Raw genomic sequence first — 13,185 nt, 5'->3', positions numbered from 1 at the left:
TTGTTAAAACTACTGTCCCCAAGAGGGTCCTGTTTTTACTCATTTTCCTGAACGATGCCTCTCAAACGGCATGCTGCAGAACCAAACGCCGCTGAAACGGGTCGGTGGAATCGAGAACCGCCGAAACGGGGACTGCTGAAATGGGTACCGCTGAACCGGGGACTGCTGAAAAGGGTCGGTGGAATCGAGAACCGCTGAAACGGGGACTGTTAAAATGGGGTCTTACCATAGATTTTCACTTCGGAAAAAATCAAACAAGATAGAACTTTTTGTAATTTCATTAAGAAATGTTTAATAAACAACATATCAAAAAGTTCTACTCGAGAAGTGGGTGCTTCATTTTTTATTAAACAAATGAACTACGAAGTTTGATGTTTTTTTAAATAACTACGAAAATATAAATTTCAGAACAAAACTGACTTGACCATTGAAAAATTCAGAAAATTTTACAAAAAAAAACCTTTTATATCGAATGTTCTAAAATTAAATCTGTATCTTCTATAATCTTTTATTTATAACGCAAAAGTCACCCTTCTCAAAAACATTGGCGCACTGTAAACTAGCGTAAGGCGAAGTGCACGGTTGAGTTATTTTAATGTAATTCTTTAACTAATGGATCAAATGTAATTGTACAAATTGAACCTTAAAGACGAATAATTAATCTATCTTATGGTTATAATAAAAAGAAATAAAATGTATGGGCATAAGTACGGTAGGGGCGGAAAATGAACCTTACATGAATTTTGTTTAAAAATGATTTAAAAATGTGTAACTAATACAATTTTTCTTATGAAACCGTTAATTTTGTACAACTTACCTTCCAAGCATCGTACTAAATGATATTTCATTCAAATAAATCTCAAAAATTTAATTCAAATGATATGGCGTCTTAAAAAATGTAGTTGTTGAAATCTTCGTAGTTTTATAGAATTATCACCACTTTAAGACGGTATTACTCAAGTTTGAATAGATCTATTGCAGTTTTATAAGTGCTTTTTTAAAGCTTAGGATGTAGTCTTTAAAATGCAAATAAATTATTTTCCTTTAGAAATAAAATATACTATTTCTTTTTGAGAAAATTAAGAAAGATAACAATAATGTAATACAAAAACCGAAAATTACCGGCTAAAATAATGTTTATATAAAGTGATCAAAACTTTTTTCTGTAAAACTTGCCTAAAATACATTTAATAATAAACTTCAACAATAATAAATGTTCAACAAAAAAACTTTTTTTTAGCTCTTATAAAGTATGTCTGGGTAACTTGGAACCTATTGATAACTTTTTTATTATCAGTTTTACGAAAAAAAGTTATTCCTTATAAAATACTCCGCATCGTATATAATCTACGATGCAATCATCAAATATCAAATTTAATGAATTCTATACGAGGTATGTCAAAAAATATTAATTTCACTCAAGAGTAAAGTATCGTTAAATTTCACAATATCGAAAATTATTATAAAGAAAAGTTGTTTGGAATTAAAAAATTTGTTTTAGTGTTTAATTACATCCTTCTAATTAAAATATTGTGAATAATAAAGGCACTTTCCTCTTAAGAAAAATTCATATTTTTTACATACCTCGTATAGAATTAAAAAAATTTAATATCTGATGGTTGTATCTTAGATTTTAGACCAGGGAGCATATTTTATGAAGAATAACTTTTTTTCGTAAAAGTGATAATAAAATAGTTATCATAATTGTAATAAAATGATTGAGAAAAAATTGAAAAAAATTCCGATTAGAATAATGTAATTGTATATTTAAAAAATAGTTTCTAATTTCAAACAACTTTACATAATAGTATTTTTTGATATTCTGCAATATAAAGGTACTTTACTCTTTAACGAAATTCATATTTTTGACATAACTCGTATAAAATTGATAAAATTTGATATCTGATGGTTGAGTTTTAGATTTTTGATTATCCAGAGCATTTTATGAAGAATAACTTTTTTTCGTAACACTGATAATAAAAAAGTTTTCCATGTGGTTCCTAGCTACGCAGACATACTGTATAAGAGCTTCTGTATAAGAATTTTCAAATTGCAATGCCATATTCGGATTCAGTAAAATCAAAAACAAAATAGAAAAATATTTGATCAAAGTAAAATGATGAATTTAACGTTATTTTTAAAATTATTAATACAAAACAATTGTTATTATTTAAACAATTAATAAACAATTAGCGGCCAAATCCGCGAGTAGAACTTTTTACTTTAACATGTATACAAACTAACAAAAAAAGTTTTAGAAAAGTATAAGCTTGTTTGAATTTTTCCGAAACAATGCATGTTTTCGTTCTAATTGCACTCCCCTATTTATAGAACAATAACGGAATGCGAGCAGGTAATACCATGGCTGAATCTACCAAAATGTGGAAGACCACGTACATTTACTGCAGAGAAACTGTCAGAGAGATTGGTGAGAAAAAACCAGCTTGGAATGGAAACTAGAAGATTGGCTCGTCAAGACAGATCTTCCAAAAGTATGATATCATTGGAATTAAGGAGGAATTGTCTTAAGTATCGAAGGAGACGTAAATGCCCCAAATTGTCACAAGCGCAACTTCTTCATACCTAATATTATTTAAAAGATATCCAAAACTGGCCTCTACAACACCAAATACCCTTTGTTCCCAAAAACGATAATCCTCCAACGTGCCGCAAGCTCGCCCAATAGAGGATTTTTGGGCTTTACTATCTAGGAAAGTTTATCATGGAGGCTGGGAAGCCCAAGATGAAGAACAAATAGACGGCGAATTTACGAACAGCTAAGAGAAGTTGATCTGAATTACGCCCAGGACCTCATGACAGATATTCGAAGAAATTTGGGTCTAGTAGAAAATAATGTACCACTCCACATAATTTGATAGTATAGTTTAGTTAAGCATTGAGTTGTAATTTATGATAACTAGTTAGTGTTTAAATAAATTTCTTCATTAACAAAAAATTCGATAAATATGTTGAGCCAAAACTTTTAGGACATACATTATTATGATGGGTTACCAGCAATAATTCTACTTGATATCCATGTCATAGCGAATTTATCAACATCGATAACCATCCTAAACATTTTTATTTCCGTATAACCTCCGAAACTAATTTTATTATCTGGTAGGGTTCACGTTCAACAACATGATGAGTTATGATATTTAATTTTTTTTTAAACAATAAATTTTTATGGTTGACGATAATAACTTCGCCAATACCAGAAAACAAAACAAAGAAAAACTTCGCCAATAAAGTGGCTCATCGATAGGGATACCATACGTCCGGATTTCGTCCGGACAGTCCGGATTTAAAAGACATGTCCGGATTGGTGTCCGGATATGAGAAATGTTCGGATTTTTTTCTTTACTAAAAAATGGAAAACACTTGGCCCAACGCACGGTGGAAAATTTTATTCTGCGTAGCACCTAGTTAAGTTGATCGCACTGCTTTTCATGTTAAAACTTATTTTATATTTTATTAGAATGAATGGAAGATTGTGCAAGATTGTAGCCCTCTCTAAGCGAACTGAAATATAAGACGGCTTTGGTTTCGTTTTGCAACGAAATAAAAAAGTTTATTAATTTTTATGTAAACTTCTACCTGTTGAATATATTGCAAGCTTTCTCTAACAAAATGTCATTTTTTTATCCAAAGCTCGTGTCAACGCAGTATATTTACGATGTTACCTAAACAATTACTACAACTTAATTACTAAATCCGAAGATACTTAAGTTTTAGTGTCATTTTGTTACCTCTTTACCTCTAAAGCAAAAAAATAATTAAAAATAGTTTTAATTACTTTTATACTACTTATCCTCGGAATTTACAGCTTACAGTATCTTTACTGTTGAATGCACCCACTATTAACACTAATCCATTATAATAGTCCATGTGGTGAGAACGCTCACGTCTGAAAAAATTTCTGATTCGGTTTCTTTGCGGATACCTATTCAAAAATATTCCCTTTATTTTTGAGTAGAAATTTTTTAAACAATTTTTTTAAACAAATACAACAGATCACCTTTTTTTGCTCTGTAGCATATATTTTTAGGTTTTTGGGTCATTCTAAACAAAAAAGGTATATTGTGATTTTTCTCAAAAATTGATAGTTTTCGAGTTATAGGCGATTTAACATCTGAAAAATGCGAAAATAGGCATTTTCGAGGCTTAAAACTCATATTTAAAATAGTATTTTTGAGGTTGCCAAGTACTTAAATTTAAACAATCATTTTCAAGATTCTGAAGAGTGATCGGGTCTAATAGTCTAAGAGCTAGAGCCGAAAAATCATCGTCATAAGTAATATGGAGTTTGGTATGTGAAATATGTCTATTGTATATTGATAATTATGACCCCTTTCAGGCTGACACCTCAGTGGATACAGGAAGTAGCAATAAGGGATGAAAGAGGAAAGTTAGTGTAGCCTTTAAAGGTTTTTACCTCCTATTTTGTTATACCTTCATCGATTTGCATGAAAATTGGTGACTAGTTAGAGCATACCCCAAGAAATAACAACTCGCACTTTTACCCTGGGAGTGGATACCACCTCTTCTCGGGGGTGAAAACTATTTTATTAAAAATAACCCCACAAATCGATAGAGGGATAAATTATAAGTAAAATTTGTTATATCATGTTATTAAAATAAATCAATACTTTTTGAGTTATTAAAGATCAAAGATTTGTCTGTTTAAGAGCACATGCGTGAAGTTACGGATGATAAAAAGAACATATTAATTAATTGTATGTTACTAAAATATTATTTTTATATTATTTCGATATTATAAATTTAGCAAAAGTGTATTCAAATATGTCAAATGTACCCATTATTGGACACCCCCAGTTTCTGGACATATTCAGTTTATATTGATAGAAAAAATTCAATTAAATATCGAAATAATATAAAAATAATATTTTACAAGCATACAGTTAATTAATATGTTCTTTTTATCATCTGTAACTTCACGCATATATGCTCTTAAATAGACAAATCTTTGATCTTTAATAACTCAAAAAGTATTGATTTATTTTAATAACATGATATAACAAATTTTACTTAAAATTTGCCCCTCTATCGATTTGAGGGCTATTTTTAATAAAATTGTTTTCACCCCCGAGAAGGGGTGGTATCCACCCCCAGGGTAAAAGTGCAAGTTGGCACCAAATCATTTTTATTTCTTGGGGTATGCTCTAACTAGTCACCAATTTTCATGCAAATCGATAGAGGTTTAACAGAATAGGAGGTGAAAACCTTTAATGGCTGCACTAACTTTCCCCTTTCATCCCTTATTGCTACTTCCTGTATCCACTGAAGTGTCAGCCTGAAAGGGGTCATAATTTTCAATATACAATGGACACATTTCACAGGAAAAACTCCATATTACTTATGACGATGATTTTTCGGCTCTAGCTCTTAGACTATAACTTCAATTTACGCCGTTGTTATTTAATTGTTAAATATGAGTGTCCATCCGATTTTTTTGGCGGTGCGACGCGCTCTATTTCAACAATGTCGTATTTTCTTCCGAATTCTCGTATTTTTTAGATTCTTTGGGACATTCTAAATAAAATAGGTTTTATTTTTCTCAAAAGTTAATAGTTTTAAAGTTATAAGCGATTTAAAATAAAAAAATGTTTATTTTCGCTTTTTTCGGACTTTAAATCGCTTATAACTTTAAAACTATTGAGATGCTATTGAGAAACTTTTGAGAAAAATAACAAAAACCTATTTTATTTAGAATGTCCCAAAGAACCTAAAAAATATATTTTTCGGAGGAAAATAGGAGATTGTTGGAGATGAAGCCTCGAAAATGCGTATTTTCGCATTTTTTTTTTATTTTAAATCGCCTATAACTCGAAAACTATCAATTTTTGATAAAAATCACAAGCTACCTTTCTTGTTTAGAATGACCCAAAAAACCTAAAAATATAAATGCTCCAGAGCAAAAAAGGTTGATATTTTGTATGTGTTTAAAAAAATTGTTTAAACAATTTGTGCCCAAAAATTCCGTCCGGTACCCTTCAGATTTGTTTAAAGGGAACATTTTTGAATAGGAATCCGCAAAGAAACCGAATCAGAAATTTTTCAGACGGGAGCGGTCTCACCACATGTACTATAAGACATTTTTTTATACTTAAAAACTGCTCATAAAATGTTTAATTATTTAGAAAGGTCAGATTACTGGCGATCTTTATTAATTTTTTTGTAGGTTATATCTATTGTATCTTTATTCTTATATACTATTTTTACGTAATATGTATGAGGCAGAGAAAATTATTTATAGGTCGGAGTGCAGAATCCTTGGTAACTATCTATTACCAGGGCCCCCGCTACCATATGTGCAAAGTGTGCAATGCACACGGGCGCCATCCTTTAGGGGCGCCAAAATCCGGAGTTAAAAATTGCAAAAAAAGTTGGAGAAAAAAACAAAAATTAATTTTAAAATAGAAGTTGGGAAATTAAATAGGATTAGGTATAAATAGGAGACAAAGAGGAGAAAAACAGAATACTTTGGCCATATAATTAGAGGACCTAAATACCATCTGCTTCTCCTTATAATACAATGAAAAGTGGAGGGAAAGAGAAGGATTGGTCGAAAGAAACTTTCATTTTTGCGTAATATTAGACAATGGTGTGGAACCACAGTAGAAAAATTATTTCGCGCAGCAGCCCATAGAAAAAGGTTTTAGGGACTTAGTAAACATGATGCCGACCAACGTCTGAATACGGACACGCCACCTAAAGAAGAAGAAGGTATACATCCACACGAAATTGTATTAGTACATCATCCAGTTACTGCCGATTCGTATGTCGTGCGAGAAAATGTCAGAAGTCATGCATTTTAATTTATTTTATTATGATTTTATTCTGTTTGTTTCATTTTGATATTTTAGTATGCTAAAATTAAGATAAAAATTTTATTTTTAATTCAGTTGCAATGCGAAGGCAAAACAATCTTACTTTTCATTTAGAATACGGAGCGCAGTCCAGTCCCTTGAATCGCGATTTTCGGCTCTTATTGGAGCCTCATCGGAACGAACGTAGTCTTGTTCTCCATATCCCAATTGATCCGTACTGAGAGGTTTTTCCACCCATTGCAACTGAAGTGAAAATATTAGGTGACTAGCGTCATCTGGCAATTAAAAGATGAAGTTTTCGATCCTAATAGCATTATTAATAATATTTAGAAAATATTAAAATATTACTAAAAGATTTTTAAATCGAAAACTTATTGGTCCATTTCCTTGGTAACACCTCCAAGGCTTCTAAAATTTGCAAGCCAAATGGATGCTGAAGCGAAGAAGACAAGAGGGAATTCAAAAAACTTACAATTCACGACCCCGTCTGTTCAGCTGGAAAATTCCAACAGAAAATGGACCTAGTTACTCGAAGGAGTAAAGACCAATATAAAAAGAATATAAAATTTTTATTTTTAATTCAGTTGCAAAGCGAAGGCAAAACAATCTTACTTTTCAATTAGAATACGGAGCGCAGTCCAGTCCCTTGAATCGCGATTTTCGGCTCTTATTGGAGCCTCATCGGAAAGAACGTAGGCTTGTTCTCCATATCCCAATTGATCTGTACTAGAGTTTTCCCACCCATTGCAACTGAAGTGAAAATATTAGGTGACTAGCGTCATCTGGCAATTAAAAGATGAATTCACGCGTGGGTGAATAAACTATGAATATTACTTCTAAAAGTTCAATTTTTTGCTATATTTTAAGCATTTACCTACTTACGTACCGTCAAAAAAATTAATAAAAAAACATGATCCAAAGTAACTTAAGGGGCGCCAAAATCTTTTTTTGCACACAGGCGCCTGTAACTCTTACGGGGGCCCTGTCTATTACAAGAGTTTTTACACATTTATAAAGACACCTGCCAGCTTATCTAGATAAAATTCCAACAGAATTCTGCATCCTTAGTACTCAAATATGTGTGCGGCCACCACCATCGGCTGACCAAGGTTTTTGCTTTTCAGCGTCTTCAGAGCCGATTGTGGTGTATACCGAAGCGAACTGAATCCAGCTGTCGAACTATGCATATTAATTAAGTATTAAATCCTTACTAGTCTGGGAGGTATAGCCCGATCAAAGAACAATCTGGCCAAAAAAAAAATAAAGGAAGGATGAAAATTTGGCAATAAGTAGTTGAAATTGTCTACTATTATAAAAGAAAAAGTTTACAAATCTACATCCCCTCCATTTTTCCCCTCTCTAAGGTGAAAAATATACATTCAAAATAAGACCGGAATTGGATAAAATGACTAATTCTAAACAACTTTTGTTCTATAGAGTTTTTTCGCTAAATCAATACTTTTCGAGTTATTTGCGAGTGAATATGTTCATTTTTTACAAAAAAACATGCCTTTGGACGGTTTTTCGGAGATAACTCAAAAACTAAGTATTTTATTAAAAAAAAATATTCTTAGCAAAAATATAGCTTATAAATAATTTTAAAAAATAGTGTATGCACGAGGTCTATAGACCCAGTAGAAGCAACAAAAGTTACTTAGAATTAGTCATTTTATGCAATTTCGGACTTTTTGAACGTATATTTTTGTCACCCCCGAGAAAACCTTTTTCACCCCGTATTTCCCAATGTTTGTAAAATGGAGGGGATGTAGAATTGTAAACTTTTTCTTATATAAAAATGGACAATTTCAACTACCTATTCACAAATTTTCATCCCTCCTTTATTTTTTTGGAGGTTTTCGTAAAATTTTGTATTCCCTGATCGGGCTATGCCTGCAAAACTAACAAATCACCCATTTTTTGACAATGGCGCTAGTAACACATTTTTCAAAAGCATAAAACAAACTTTCGCTGTTGAACTTCTAATATATATTTGAGTTTCTCTGTCCACATCTTCACTAAATTGTTTTTCAACCTCAAAAATTTGTATCATGTCCATATTAATTACTTTTTAAATCTAATGAAAAGTATGTTCTTCTTCGTCAAATTCCAAATCGGATATTTCAATGTGAAATAACACAAAAACGGAGCATTTTCAGGGAAAATTCATTTTAACTTTTTAAAGTGTTTAAAAAAAGGTTTGTTCTTGTTTTTTAAAAAAACTTTTAGTATTAAAAGTAAATGAGTTACTCTTAAAATGTTGTTGGTCGCTTTTATTTTTTGGTAAAAAAAATCGCGAAAATCACCCCCTAATTAGCATTACAAATAAATTTTATCATTACCACTTGACAAGTTATAGGTCTGGATCCCGCGTATGAAAAAGAAGTTGATTAATAGCAAGCTGAAAATTTGTTAATAGCTTAAGGGTGTCTAGTCGGATAAACTTTGATATATGGAAACACTGGAACAGGGGCAGTTTTAATTGTGGAACAGGTTAAAAATTTGGAACGGTCAGACCACGAAAACGGCACATTTATTTTGTCCTACAGAACAGACTTAAACTCTCCGAACAGAGATTAAACTCTCATGCAAAAATCAGACTGCTATTCATCACCTGTCATAATTCCTGTCCTTTGAAATATTCTACATGTTCCACTCATTAAAACATCCATTTGGTAATAAATAGCAGTCTAAATAAATAAATGCATATTAATTAAATATTAAATCCTTACTAGTCTGGGAGGTACAGCCCGATCAAAGAACAATCTGACCAAAAATAATAAAGGAAGGATGAAAATTTGGCAATAGGTAGTTGAAATTGTCTGCTATTATAAAAGAAAAAGTTTACAAATCTACATCCTCTCCATTTTTCCCCTCTCTAAGGTGAGAAATATACATTCAAAATAAGCCCGGAATTGGATAAAATGACTAATTGTAAAAAACTTTTGTTCTATAGAGTGTTGTCGCTAAGTCAATACTTTTCGAGTTATTTGCGAGTGAATATGTTCATTTTTAACAAAAAAAAAAAACATGTTTTTGGACGGTTTTTCGGAGATAACTCAAAAAGTAAGTATTTTATCGAATAAAATATTCTTAGCAAAAGTATAGCTTATGAAAAATAAAAAAAAAAATTATGTATGCATAAGGTCTGTAGACCCAGTACAACCAGGGTTGTAGCTAATGAAAAGTAGGTTCTTCTTCGTCAAATTCCAAATCGAATATTTCAAAAACGGAGCACTTTTCGGGGAAAATTCATTTTAACTTTTTTAAAGTGTTTCAGAAAAGGTTTATTTTTGTTTTTCAAAAAAACTTCTCACATTAAAAGTAAGTGAGTTATGCTCAAAATATTGCTAGTCCCTTTTATTTTTTGGTAAAAAAAATCGCGAAAATCACCCCCTAATTAGCATCACAAATAAATTTTATCATTATCACTTGACAAGTTACTTTGCTTATGTATTATTTATATGATCTGTAAGTTACATCGGTTCAAAGTGTTTATTTTTGAAAAAGCTGTAGTTAAAATGGCTTGAACGAGTAACTAATCACGAGTTTAGGCAAATTTTGAACAGCCATAGCATAAAGAATTTTTGTCTAACAAGAAAACAAAAAATCAAAAATAAACTGCTCGTCAAAGTTAGGGATATAGAAAATTCTGCTGAATTTTTATAGTAGATTTTTTCGTGAACAAATTAAAGGATTCCGCTAATTTTTTTTTTATTATTTTAGACTTTTCTTTAGTATTTACACAGTTATGCAAAGGTTTTCTCAAACTTTTTTTTGTACTTATACCGGGTGGAAGAAAAAAAATGTTTTTCTTATGTTAAGTTTGAGACGCCCTGTAGGGAGGACGAGGTACAAATGGGAGTATATATCGAAATCGTATTGTAGTCTCATGTTTTGTGAACAATTTGTTTCTTGAATGTCCCTGATACCTTAATAATATTAATTTGAATGTTCCTGATATTAAAAAAATAAAATACTCAAAAAATATGAGACTACAACATAATATCGGGGTATACTCACCTTTGTGCCTTTTTCTCCCTACAATGTATCTCAAACTTTTGTTTCGGTTAAAACACATGTTAAAATACAGAACCGTTTATTTTATTTGTTTCTAAAGATATCAGGGACATTCAAACAACAGCATGTTCACAAAACATAAGACTACAATATTATTCTGATGTATACTCACATTTGTACCTCGTTCTCCCTACAGGGTGTCTCAAACTTAACACAAGAAAAACATATTTTTTCTTCCACCCGGTATAAGTACAAAAAATAAGTTTGAGTAAACCTTTGCACAGCTGTGTAAATACTAAAAAAAGGCTAAAATAAAAAAAAATAGAGGAATCCGTCTGTTCGCGAAAAAATCAACTATGAAAATCAGCAGAATTTTCTATATCCCTAACTTTTGACGAGCAGTTTATTCAGAAAAGCAAAACGAACATTTTATTACTCTCTGAGATTTTTGGTAATACTAATTATTTTTAAGTTAATTCCATAAAAATTCCATTTTTTTCAAAATTAAAAAAAATGTTTTATTGCAAAACCCATTTTTTTCAAAAATGATCACTTTGAACCAACGAAACTTATTGATAATATAAAAAATACATAAGTACAGTAACTTGTGAAGCGGTAATGATTAATTTTATTTGGGAAGCTAATTAAGAGGTGATTTTCGTGTAACTCACTTATATTTAATGTCAGAACTTAAAAAAAACATACACCTTTTTTAAACACAAGTGGTAAAGAATTTTTGCCGAAAAGAGCTCTGTTTTTGGGTTATTTCAAATTGAAATATTCGATTTGGGATTTGACGAAGAAGAACCTACTTTTCATTAGCTATAACTCTGTTTCTACTGGGTGTACAGATCTCATGTATACACTATTTTTTTCAGTTGTTTATAGGCTATATTTTTGCTAAGAATATTTTTTTTCGCAAAAATACTGACTTTTTGAGTTATTTGCGAAAAACCGTCCAAAAACATGTTTTTTTTTTGTTTAAAAGTGAACATATTCACTCGCAAATAACTCGAAAAGTATTAACCTAGTGAAAAAACTCTATAGAACAAAAGTTACTTAGAATTAGTCATTTTATACAATTTCGGATTTAAATTTGAACGTATATTTTTCACCCCCGAGAAAATATTTTTCACCCCGTATTTCCCAATTTTTGTAAAATGGAGGGGATGTAGAATTGTAAACTTTTTCTTATATAATAATAGACAATTCCAACTACCTATTCCCAAATTTTCATTCTTCCTTTATTTTTTTGGAAGTTTTCGTAAAATTTTTTGGTTCTTTATCGGGCTAGTAGTGTTTACGGTGATTTTGGCACGGATTCTATGAATTTGGCTAACGAAAATATCTGTCAGCTAGTAGCTGGAAAAGTAGATGGAAAAAATACTAAAACTTATAAGTCAAATATTTATCTCCATGCCTCACATCCATATGGTCTAGTTTCTAGTGGCTAGTATACCTGGCTTTCACGCAGGAGGAGGCTCGGGTTCGATTTTTGTTTTTAAAATTGACATTATTTGAAAAATAATAGTATTTATAATACTTTTTTATGTTGTTTCTTATAAATAATAAAAACCTCGGATTATAAAAAGTTCTTTTTTATGAAAGTGCAATTATTTTTATGATTAATTTTCCTGGTCTTTTTCATTTGATACCCCGGTTTTGAGCCAGCTGACACATTATTTGTTCTGAAGCTATTTCCTTGTGGCATTTTTATGATTAATTATTTATATGGGAAATAAGCCACAATTAAAATGAAAAAAATAATTTTATTAACGTTTCGACGCCCAAATCGGGTGCCGTTGTCAAAATACAAAATATTACAAAATTATTTTTTTCATTTTAATTGTGGCTTATTTCCCATATAAATAATTAGACACATTATTTGTTAATAAGCTTTGGAACAACTGACTATATATATAAAAAACGCTGGACGGAAGGGCCGCCCGAGAACTTTATCGTACCGATCTATTATCGTTATGGTACTAGATACTGGAATTCTATAAAAATAACGAAGTTACTCGTTATTTTGATATTTTAGAAACACCTACTGTACTTAAAAGTATTTTATGGTTCTACGCATCATTAATTCCTACATTTGAGAAAATATTCGATGCCATATTTCGGGGACACACTATAGATGTGTAGATTATTGCATAAATCAATAGAATATTATAGTCATACTTTCATTTCAAATTAGTTCATTTTTCTGAGAAATTAATAGTTTACAATATTTGCATTTCATTCTATTTCGATTACGCCAGTCAATGCGCGAGATTAAGAACAAGATATTATCTCCAAATTCTATCCTACTGCA

The sequence above is a fragment of the Diabrotica virgifera genome, chromosome 3 (genome assembly GCF_917563875.1).
Source record: "Diabrotica virgifera virgifera chromosome 3, PGI_DIABVI_V3a".
Lineage (NCBI taxonomy): Eukaryota > Metazoa > Arthropoda > Insecta > Coleoptera > Chrysomelidae > Diabrotica > Diabrotica virgifera.
This window is presented reverse-complemented; position numbering follows the sequence as displayed.